This window comes from Palaemon carinicauda, chromosome 33 (assembly GCF_036898095.1).
Source record: "Palaemon carinicauda isolate YSFRI2023 chromosome 33, ASM3689809v2, whole genome shotgun sequence".
NCBI classification, from domain to species: domain Eukaryota; kingdom Metazoa; phylum Arthropoda; class Malacostraca; order Decapoda; family Palaemonidae; genus Palaemon; species Palaemon carinicauda.
This window is the reverse complement of record NC_090757.1, coordinates 52,309,174-52,321,673: the sequence shown is the minus strand read 5'-3', so window position 1 is coordinate 52,321,673 and position 12,500 is coordinate 52,309,174. Positions and strand designations below refer to the sequence as shown.

General features: G+C 32.7%; 1 protein-coding gene across 1 annotated transcript in view; it reads right to left on the bottom strand.

The window, feature by feature from the left end:
• LOC137625956 (putative neural-cadherin 2) overlaps nucleotides 1–1,475 on the bottom strand; it is a 456,463-nt gene extending 454,988 nt beyond the window's left edge. Inside the window, exon 1 of the mRNA XM_068357020.1 lies at nucleotides 931–1,475. The gene's annotated coding sequence lies outside the window, so the exon portion shown is untranslated. The remainder of the gene's footprint in view (nucleotides 1–930) is intronic.
• Between the last annotated feature and the right edge of the window lie 11,025 nt (nucleotides 1,476–12,500).

Below are 12,500 nucleotides of genomic sequence, written 5' to 3'. Positions count from 1 at the left end.
TAACTGTTTTTAAAGATTTTTTTTTCTAAACTATGGCATGGTTAAGAAATTACTATATTCGAACTCACTGCTAGTTCTCAAATCCCAAACACCCATTGGTGATAATTGCCACAATAGACAACACTCGGCCATTCTCATAGAGAATTCTCGTTTTAATATAATTTCAAGTACCATATGACCCGTCCATAGTCATTTCTACTCTGGCCCGCCGTGTGACATTGTCTGAATTACCGTTGTCAGTTGATAAGGCAGGATATTCGATATTCATTAGACTATTCGCTGTCTCGTCGAAATCATCGTTTAATGTCTATACTATTCTCGTTACTATTACACAATACAGTGGGTAATTGGTTATTCTTCCATTGATTCTCTACTATCTAAAGCAAGGAGTTCTTTAATAAGTAAAGTGTATTCCCGAACATTCTGTTATCATAGCAATGAAGTTAATAATTTCCAAAATGTTTGAGACTGACTTACAAAACAAACTACCAAAGAATTTCTGCGATTGTTGTCAAGGCACAAGTTTGAGTAACAGGCAAACCTTACCAAAGGACTCAGAAGTAAACTGCGTAGAGAAGAGGAGATGTAGTGTCAAGAAATTAACGTTGACAAAAATACTTGGTTTATCGTTCAAGTTGTTAACAATGCAATAGCTTTCTTTCTGAGCCATCGTCACCAATACACTGTTAAAATCTAAAATAATCTCAACCGTAACGCCTTCGGTAAAAAATAATGTACAAGACAACCAAATGACTAATGACTATTCAACGCTTAGAAAATAAAACAGCTCAACACAGTGCACAAACCTAAATGATTAATTATAAAATGGATTTCATAGCAATGACCCCCCATTAACATATTTTAATTAATAAAATAATAACCCATCACAAATTCATACAAGATAAAGAGACTTTGAATATTAATAATTACCTTTAATGTGAGAAGTATGGTTGATGTGTTCATGCTAGGCCTATTGTGTTAGTTGGGTTTCTTCTGAAATGCCTGTGTGGTGAAAAAGTTTCTCTATCTACACTATTCATCGTGTAACTATATGGATGGCTTTATCTAACATTGATTAATGTTCATGGTGTGGACGTGAATAGGCCAAAAATGTCGGGACATCCTTTTCCTCTGGTTAAACCATTTTGCGTACCATTTGTAAAAACACCAAAATCACAGATTACAAAAATCAGCTGAATATTGTTTTCTCATAAATGACTTAAACTTGCTTCTTGACTCGCAGAATGAAAATATATATATTAGTCTTATCAAAATAAAGTTGCCGACCGGCTGGACTATGCTATAATAATGGTTTTTGAACGACTTGATCCTGATAAATCACAGTTATAGGCCTAAGCTCTTCGAAACACGGTTCAGCGTAGATGACTTCACCAGATAAATGATATGTATAGTCGTTTATACACTTTGGCATGCTGCCATTGATTGAAAATATGACTAACGCTTATTAAATACAACTGTCCACACAGATTCTTGGCGCACACAACCGCACAGACTAAAGTACACACGCCATATGAACCCGGGTTGCTAGGCTGGCCTTTTCCGTGCCCCAAAAAACCAAATTTGGTATTTTTCGTGCTATATACCTAAATTTGGCCCTTTTGTAATTGGTTAGCATTGAATGCAATATTTCGGCCTTTTTCTACTATTAGGTTGGCCTTTAAAAGCTGCAGTTGATCAGACATTTGCCTTTTCTCATTTGGAAAACCTGATAACCCTGATATGAACCCCACACTCAAGCAACTGCAGTTACATAGGGTCGGCTTTCAGCGACACTAGGGGGAAATGTAAGACTATTTTGTATCGATTGAAGAATACTTTATACATCCACTTGATAATAAAATTAGTGATATAGATCCACTTGATGATTAAGAATATTCTAATATTTATTATATACCAATTAGTTTTTGCCGTTTTACTTTTCAATATTGAAGAAGTTTTACCGGATCTCTCTCTCTCTCTCTCTCTCTCTCTCTCTCTCTCTCTCTCTCTCTCTCTCATGATTTCAAATTCATAGTTCACAGCTTAAATGTAACTGAAATATTTGTGTTTACCGTTAAAAGTTAAATAAGTATGATAGCAGTTGCAGTGAAACGTTAATCTTTTGTTTCACTGCCCACTTTGTCACGTCACAGGATACGTATGTTCGATATATATATATATATATATATATATATATATATATATATATATATATATATATATATATATATATACATATATATATATATATATATATATATATATATACATATATATATATATATATATATATATATATATATATATATATATATATATATATATATATATATATGATAGTAATGAGCATTTAGCGTCAAACCATTTTAATTACAAACATGTTGAGTAGTGTTAATATGAACTCTTGTCCCCTGCAATGGACGAGTTGTTTCTGTTGAAATTTGAAATAAACTATTTTTACTGTACACTTACCGATTTAATTGAAAATAACTTATACTGAGATAAAACCAGTTAAAAACAATATTAGGCAGTACTTTGTATGTTAATTATCCAATCATAGGCAATGGGTAGTGAGTTGTTAGGTTAGGAGAGTTATCCCACCCTGGGGCAGCAAAGATACACGAAAGCTAGCTTTTCGCGCCTGTCTCTGTTACCTAACCGTCGTGAAGAGTGGGGGCTAACTGTATCTTTTTCCTTTTACGTGAAGTCTTATCAAGTAACGCTCTATTCGTGGTGTAGATGAAAAAAAATGTGTTTCCTGTTAATGTTCAAGGAGAGAAAACAAAAACTTGGAATTCAGTGAAACGTGAGTGAATGGGCAGCGTGTGCAAGGATAGGAGAGACAAGCGATAGTGTCTTTGGAGTACCGTTGGTAGCTCTGAAAGGTGCAGCCCTAAGGTAGGGGTAGGGCTGGTACTGTAGTATCGGGAAGATTGTTACGACTGAATGCGGAATAACACAAGAGTAAAAGTCGGGATAATGATTGTACTGTACGTGATTCAGAAATGGGTCTATGATTGACCGGTTTTAGGGAACATTGAGGAGTGACTGTGCAAAGAGTTTTGAATGCTCAGGTAAATTACAAAAAGTTAGCGGCAGCTGTTTCTGGATATGTTGTTCTTAGAATATATGAGCCGTGAGAATGTTTTGAAAAATGTATTTAGAAAGAGGCTTTATTTGGAAACACTTGGTTTCAAGACAACGCCGTTAGTATATATTGCTGGGTAAAAGAAGTTTATGAGGACTAGAGTTTGCTAAATTGTTTCATATCATTATCATGATAAAGAAACAATTTTATATCACATTATATACTGTATATTTGTAACAGTTCACCACGGAAAGAGATAGATTGCACAATATAAATTAAAGGAAATAATTTTCTTTGGAATTCTTAGCTTGACAAAATTCATGTTATACTCCAATATCTTAAGGAGCAAATAAGCCTCCCTATGATTTATCCCAGCGTTGCCTTACTTTTAATACCAGAAAAAAAAAATATATATATATATATAAAACCTTATGTTTACCATCCCTCTTCTCCTCTCTTCACTTCTTCTTTCGTTGTAATTGAAAGAAAAAGTAAATATTAAGAGAAGACTGGTCTTTCAGGTCGATTTCTCTTCAAATTTCTTCCACTTTCAGACTTATTTTGTCGTTATTCCTTAAAATTCTCACTTCATTTAACGACTACATTCTTCACAGAGTGGCTTAATTAATTGTAGGCGTTACTTTCTATCCTTTTTTTTTTTTGTTCCCATTCACTTTTCTCTCCTTGCGCCAACTTGCGGTCCAACTTCCACTTCGCTCTGTAAGGAAATGGCACCCATTGAGTTTGATAAACTTGATTTCATGGTTTTATCTGTATCCATATGACTTATTGGGTTAGTGAACCTACTCCCTTTTGATAACAACAACAATAATGATAATAATAATATTAGCCTAATTTTTCTGGGTGTGACAATGTAAGTCTAGGGCTAGGGGCATTCAACTTCACATTTAGACTAGCCACCGTCCAGCCCAGACTCGGCCCCTAACATACATTGGCCTATAAATTGAAGGATGTTTTGGTGCCGGGCCTCTCTCTACCATCTCTTATATTACCATAACTTTTTAGTTTGTTTGTAAACTATGTAATAATAAAAGTGATTCTATTAGAAAATGATAGAGCATTGTTTAAGTGACTATGCATAAATGAATAGAATTATGTACAACGTCCAATATTCTTTTTTTCAGTTATCTCTTGATTCATAATTCATAGAAGTATGGTCATCTCATTTGCAATATTTTCTTAAAATTTGGTATGCATCTTTTTATATATCAAATTATCTACCGTATATCAACATTGTCTACTTCTAGACAAAGAGAATACGTGTCACACTTGTCAGTCATTTAATGATATTATAGCTCACAGGTATTCTTGAATATTTTTTAATGTTTTATACACACATATATACACACAACACACACATATATACAGTATATTTATATAAATAAATAAATATATATATATATATATATATATATATATATATATATATATATATATATATATATATATATATATATACATACACACACACTACTTCACTATTTGTTCAGTGGCTTTTTTCCCCTTGTTAAGAGTAGAAGAGGCTCTAGCTAAGGTAAACAGCTCTTTCATAAATATATATATATATATATATATATATATATATACATATATATATACATATATATATATATATATATATATATATATATATATATACTGCATTGTATTTGTTCAGTGGCCACTTTCCTCTTAGTAAGGGTAAAAGAGACTCTCTAGCTATGGTAAGCAGCTCTTCTAGGAGAAGGACGCTCCAAAATCAAACCATTGTTCTATAATCTTGGGTAGTGCCATAGCCTCTGTACCATGGTCTTCCACTGTTTTGGGTTAGAGTTCTCTTGCTTGAGGGTGCACTTGGGCATATTATTCTATCTTATTTCTCCTCCTCTAGTTTTGTTAAAGTTTTTATAGTTTATAACGGCAATGTTTATTTTAATGTTGTTATTTTTCCTTGTTTCCTTTACTTACTGGGCTATGTTCCCTATTGGAGCCCCTGGGCTTATAGCATTCTGCTTTTCTAAGGTTGTAACTTAGCAAGTAATAATAATAATAATAATAATAATAATAATAATAATAATAATAATAATATATAGGCATACAGTATATATGTGTATATATGTATATATATATATATATATATATATATATATATATATATATATATATATATATATATATATATATATATATATATCTTTATATATATATATATATATGTGTGTGTGTGTATATATGAATATATATATATATACATATATATATATATATATAGATAGATAGATAGATATATAGATAGATATATATACATGTGTGTGTCTTACTTATAACTGTAATCGAACGGTTTAACATACTTTTTTTTAAAAGTGCTCATAAAAGAAACACAGGAAATATAAATAAATCACTATAGTTGGACCAATAAACATTGACCCTCTTCAGGATGTAAACTAAAAGAAAGAGGGTCTATGTTTATTGGTCGAACTATAGCGATTTATTTATATTTCCTGTGTTTCTTTTATGGGCTTTTTTTAAAAAAAACATATATATATATATGTATATATATATATATTTATTCATATAAATATATATACATATACAGTATACAGTATGTATATATATATATACATGTATATATATATATATATATATATATATATATGTATATATATAAGTATATATTTATATATATATATGTATACATTCATATATACATATATAGGTATATAACCACGTATCTATATACTATATAATGTATGCACACGCCTACATTAATACAATTTGTATATGTGTGTGAACATTCGTACAAAGAACACCTTTAAATTCCCAGGGAAACGTTCACACAGAAATCCGAGCAGATCTAGAATCTTGCTTGACAAGCATTTCTCCAATACTAGATTTCCTGCTTCGAGTCTCTCGGGGTATTTTTGGGTGAAGTAGGGGAAGACGCACCCGTAATACCTCTCCCTCCCCAGTATTTCTGACCCCAATACTCAGAGAGAGAGAGAGAGAGAGAGAGAGAGAGAGAGAGAGAGAGAGAGAGAGAGAGAGAGGAAATAAATCTCTTTCAACATTCAATTCTTACAGAATACATCACACTTTTCCTTTTATTTTTTGGCTTATTCTTGTATACTTGTATGTTTTTGTTTATCATTATTGATATTATTAGTGTACACGACCCGTCAATAATTACGGTTAATTGTTTAGATAGAAATGCAGACACATACAGATTCAACCCTTCCCACACCCTCCACCTTTCCTGTCGGGGTACCACTCCCACTAGGATGAGCGTGACCGGAAATATTTATACATGGTATATGTATATGTATATATATATATATATATATATATATATATATATATAAATGTTAATTATAGAAACAATGGTATTAATATAAAAGCGACGATTATATATGTGTATATGTATATATATATATATATATATATATATATATATATATATATATATATATTGAGAGAGAGAGAGAGAGAGAGAGAGAGAGAGAGAGAGAGAGAGAGAGAGAGAGAGAGAGAGGACTTGCTCTTTATTAAATAGGGTAGATTATTATTATTAGTATTATTATTATTATTAGTGGTATTAGTAGTAGTAGTAGTAGCAGTAGCAGTAGTAGTAGTAGTAGTAAAAATAGCGATGATATCGATCCAAGTGCCATTTACAACAATAGTTCTAGAAGGATTTCACTATTTTTGATAAAGAATGTTGTTAATTATATCATTAAGACATTAATATTACTTAAATTGCCACTAGGTGGTAATTGCCTGTAGGTGAGCCATCTCTCTCTCTCTCTCTCTCTGTATATATATATATATATATATATATATATATATATATATATATATATATATATATATATATATATATATATGTATATGTATATATATGTATATATATATGTATATAAATATATGTATATAAATAAATACATATGTATATATATATACATATATATATATATATATATATATATATATATATATATATATACCCCTTTCTTAATGGGAATACCTTAACGTGGTGAAAGGGTTTGTGTGTCGCACAGGATAAGCAAAGGTATACTTATTCAGGGCCACCCATACTAGATTAGTTTGCTGTGAGTGATCAGACGAAAATCTCCCACAATCACCAATCCGCACTGGGAAAGCTGCCTAATGTGGAAAGGGAATAGATAAATAACGAATAGAATATATATGAGAGAAGTAATAAGAAAAATAGTTTATTTTAAGAACAGTAAAGAAAGGACACACATCCTTGCATCTGTGCAATCTTGAAAACCGGAGTCTCACGATCAACGGCAGCACTAAAATCAAGGCCAATCTTGCGAACTTCCTGGCCACAATCAAGGGATCTCTGTATAGCATTGAAAATTTTAAGAAAGCCATTATATACCCTAAGACCTCTGCGAAAGCCAAACTGCATACTAGGGAACAGGTGATTACCTTTAGCATATATATTTAGATGTTTTACCGAAAGACATCCAAAAACTAGATATTATGGGATTTTTGGAAATTGGATGATAATCAGTATGGTTAAAACTACCATAAACCCATTTACCGAATGGAGTAACATTACTGATTCCCCAACAATTTCGAAAAAAGAATCTCTTATTGCTAACTTACAAAAAATAACAGCCATCTTAGGAGTTAATAAATAAGTTTGCTCTATATAAGCCGAGGATAAATTCAATTTGTGTCTACACCTGCATAACCATTAAGGTCCAGTAAAAGTGATTTAATTTCACAAGATCAGTAATCTAAATTAGTTGGTTTAACTTTAGTAAAACAGGACTGAAGAAGATTGAGTTTCTCATTACTCTGCTTACTTTCAAACGCGTCAGCCAAAAGGGTTACCCCAAGGTCCTTTAAATATATTCCGAGTATATTTAAAGGACCTTGGGTTACCCTTTTCTTTGGACAGGAGTGACGGACCTATTTGTTTTAAGCAAATGAGGAGCTGTTGCGGCTACACCAAAAAGTACGAATTTGAGGGTATCCCACCATTTACGTAGCTGGGCTATACCAAAAGGGGTTTCTTTTCTGATCAGTTGAAGCATAAACTCTCTGAGCAATAGCTCTTAGGTAAAAATAGTTATTTTAAGTTAAATCTGATCTGTTACATTTTGAAATATGATAAGCCTCCCCTTTCTCCAAATAAACACATCTTCAGTCATCACTGAACTAGTTTTATTCCTTCATTCGAGATGTTTGCACACAGGAAGACATACGCTTATCAGTATTATTTTGACCAGATTTCCATTTAAGAGAACAACAGGTTAAATCCCTTTATGCAATTGTGACCAATTCAAGTTTAAAATATCCCTCAAAATTCCATTCTGCTTGAGATTTGAAAATATCCTAAAAGAGTATAACACGTCAGGCACAGGCTGTTCAGTCTTAATTACCATCTAAACCAAGGCATGATCAGATGTTTCAACTGGAGGACCAACCTTGCTTGTTATAACACTGAGGGAATAAATGTGTACGAGGTTCAAGCAATTACCAGACTTGAGAGTAACCTTGCTTATGATTTGCTCACAGCCTAATCCAGAGGCAAAGTCAAAATCTCTTAAGCCTTGGCGATCAGTAGGAGAAACAGAATTTAACTGTTTCCTATGGTGAGTGATGAACTCGCTAACAAGCACAAAAGTGTCCGTTCTATCATCTTGTTTTGCAGCCATAGCAATAAAAAGGTAATAGAAGATAGATTCATTCAAGTGTGGATCTCAATAGATGGAACACAAGTAAAAGTTGCTATGCTTACCTCAAACTTGTATGACCGGGATCTCATAACATCATCCTCTTTTATACCAGAACTTCTTTAATTCAGGATTTTCAGTCATGACACACAGAGTCAATCCCCTTGCCCTAGGAAGGGCATTCCATTTCAAAATTATTGGTTTCTTAAGACCTGGAGTAATCATTTCAGATGAGTCCCTCTTTTGAAAAATAGATCTTTTTTACATAAAATAATATACTATCTGGAGAAAACTATAAGGTTTCTAATATTGCCATTGTAGTCCACGAATATTGCAATAAACTAGACAACACTAGCTCAATCTAGGACACACTGATCCTGGAGTTTGCTCAGTATCACTTTACAAAATTATAAATAAAATCAATTAAAAAGTCTCATTATATTTGAAGATAATCTTAATGATAATAAAAATGGAAAAATGTGTACATAACTGTATAAAAGCAAATCACAAACTAAAACCCAAAATGTCTGATAATACTGGTCAAAATGGAAGAGCCAACAAATCATGCAAGGCTTTGTACCATCGAGGATGTCCACTTCAACTGAAGGAAGGAGAGTAACAATGATTTTGAAAATGAATAAGATATAGGAAGATAATGGATTCGATTAGGAAAAGGCAATCTCTTGATAAATCGCCAGGCATCCTTGACTTTTCTATTGAGCCTGCCCCGAACACCGATTAAAAATAAGAGAAAGATAAAACAGAAAATATTATGCCTTAGTGTACCCTCAAGCAACAGAACTGTAACCTAAAAACAGTGGAAGACCATGGTACAGAGACTATGGCACTATCCAAGATTAAGAACGCTAGTTTGATTCAACTGTGTCCATCTCCTAAAAGAGGACAAGGAAAAATGAATCCCACAAGGAGATCCAATGCTGTACTATCTGGCCACGCAAAGGACTCTCTAGCGGTAGTACTGGTATATCAGCGGGCGGCTGGTGCCTACTATGAGATTCAGGGTCTCTGTAACACGGTCTTTTGGACTTTGCTCCTTATCAAAGCATCGGATGTAGCTGAAAGTTGACATATGTATATTTTAAAACCACACACAAATTTTGTCAACATTGTCAATAGCTTAAAGCCGATATTTTTAATTTTTATAGAGTAAAAATTATCTGGCCGACGCCATGGCCAGTGATAACGAGCCAAGAGTCGAAAACATTCATTACGTAAGCAATGTAAACACCTTTTGACAAAATTTTTCCCCGCCCATCCACCAGACACCCATTCACCTTGTTCCATCTGCTCTGAAACCCATAACAGTCAAGAATGGCTAACAGGATTTGGAATTGCCCCCGTGGTTGCAAAACTGCATTTGTCTTACGACTTGCAACTTTATACAGTCAAGAGAAAGCCCGTGGCCATATTTACTATAGCCTGAATAGGTAATTATTCAGTTTCTAGTTTAAATCCAATGTTTATGGTCTGATTTGTATTTAGCGTAACATGATTATAATACTTGTAATGTCATTCAGGCTTTTGAACATTTCCATTAACTATTCACTATGCCACCAAGAGAGAGAGAAAGAGAGAGATTGTATGTAAACAGTCTTTATATAACTATTTTTGTTGAAATAAGAATTTTGTGCTAAACTCTCCATCAGACCAACGGATCATCCGATATTATTCTTTTAATTTCTTCTTAGGCCGTCCGACCGTGTTGGCTATGTTTTGGGCACGACTGCATTTTGTAAATAAATCAGGAATAGTTTTAGGAGTTTTATTTGTACATCTAATGGCAATTTATAGAAGTAAAGTGAACATAATTCATTTATCCTTTAAAATAATTACTACATGTAGCCAAGCAAATAGTAGTAAAGATGATAATGCAATGAAGGAATGATACCATACTTTATCTTTAGCTTCAACATCGGCAATAACATACCCAGTTGCCATAATTTGTCAGCTTAATGAAATATCCTATCATCTAATGTTAAACTTAATTTATTAGGAGGCCATGGCTTATTGCACAGTGAAAAAACATTACAAAGACTTTATGAATGGCGGAACGATACATAAATGTGGGTGGGGTATCTGTGCTAGCGTAGTAATACTACAGTAGCAGTAGTGCCGCAACAGTAGTATACACGAATTAAACGTTTAGGCCAACTGCTGGGATCCTTGAGGATCATTTAGCACTTCTTACAACTACTCGAGAAATGAGTTTTTATAGCCAGAATTTAAATTTTCTGATCCAACAATGCCCATGATAGCCTTCAGTGTTATCCTGAATTATAACAAGGCCAAAGTGGGTGGAGCCTCATGAAGTCACCATTCTGACGATAATTATTGGTGAAGGTTTAAAGCCAAAATACGGTACCGTCTATTTTTTTTTTTTTTTTTTTACAGTAAATAGGTAGGTAGATAGACAATAAATAAAAATTGCTTAACATTGGATATAGCAGTTATCAAATCAAGCTTGTCTACTACGTTTTTGAAAATTACCAACTATTCCCTACACCTTGTCAATCTGATTGTTACCTATAAAGTATACTGTAATTTCTTAGGAAACTTATTTGAGAGTTAGACTAATAATCGAAGTGTTTTTGTATTTATTAACATATTTTGTTGGTTTATTCATTATGACAATTATCAGTGGAGAGGTTTCAGAGTTCATAAAGGTGTACTGCTTTGCTTTTATTTCCACTTTTATGTCATTTTTGGCAGAGGTATAGCCTTCGTTACGTATAGCCAATCATCGATCGAGAAAGAGGGAAGAAATGCCATCATAAGTTACGTAACGAATGCGTTTGAAACCTTTTCTCTGAGTAAGTTGGCCCGTCTTCAAAAAACGTCACTTTTACATTATACGTACCAAATTTATTCAACCTACGTAATGCAGAATATAGTCAAAATTTATGTGTAGATATAATGTGCATTCTGAAGAAGCGTTATATTTATGAAATTCATAGATAAAAAATTATTGCGAAAAACCCGTGTTACAGAGGCCCTGAATCTCATAGTAGTTCAATTCTGTTCATTTCTTGTCCTGATATTTACCGATGTTCATTTAGCCTTTAGCCTTTTTCCTTTAAGTTTGATGAGTAAAATGCATATCCATTATGATTGCTAATAATAATAATAATAATAATAATAATAATAATAATAATAATAATAATAATAATAATAATTTTTGTTTTAAAAAATGTTAATCCAACAAAATAGATCAATTAGTTTAGACTCTCCATATTCATATCGTCATTCCATGTCCTGGCTTTATCCCTTTGTATACGGGATCCCCTGCTAATAGTTTATCTAGTTTGTTTGTAGAAATTCCAGTCAATAGGAAAACTAGGGGATGAAGCCGCTTTTCCCTCGAGTAATAGATATTCCAATTTTCGAGTTGTTCCAAATCAGATGTCCGCTGTGGAAGTGAAACAGAGCGGAGAAGTGTATTACAGAGTAGTATGAAAATTGTTATACAGAATGTGATTTTGGAATTACGCAAAGGTTTTGCTTGGAAATGCTGGCGTCGTTTCAATTAAAATTGCTGTAAAGAAACGGTATATTTTCTTATCAATTCAAGAACTGGCGGGGATATGGTTTTTTGTCATTTGTTTTGGGGAAGATTGCATCATTTATTTTCATTAATTGCGATGCAAAAATGGAAATTATATTTTAGATTAAGGCACTGCTTTCTA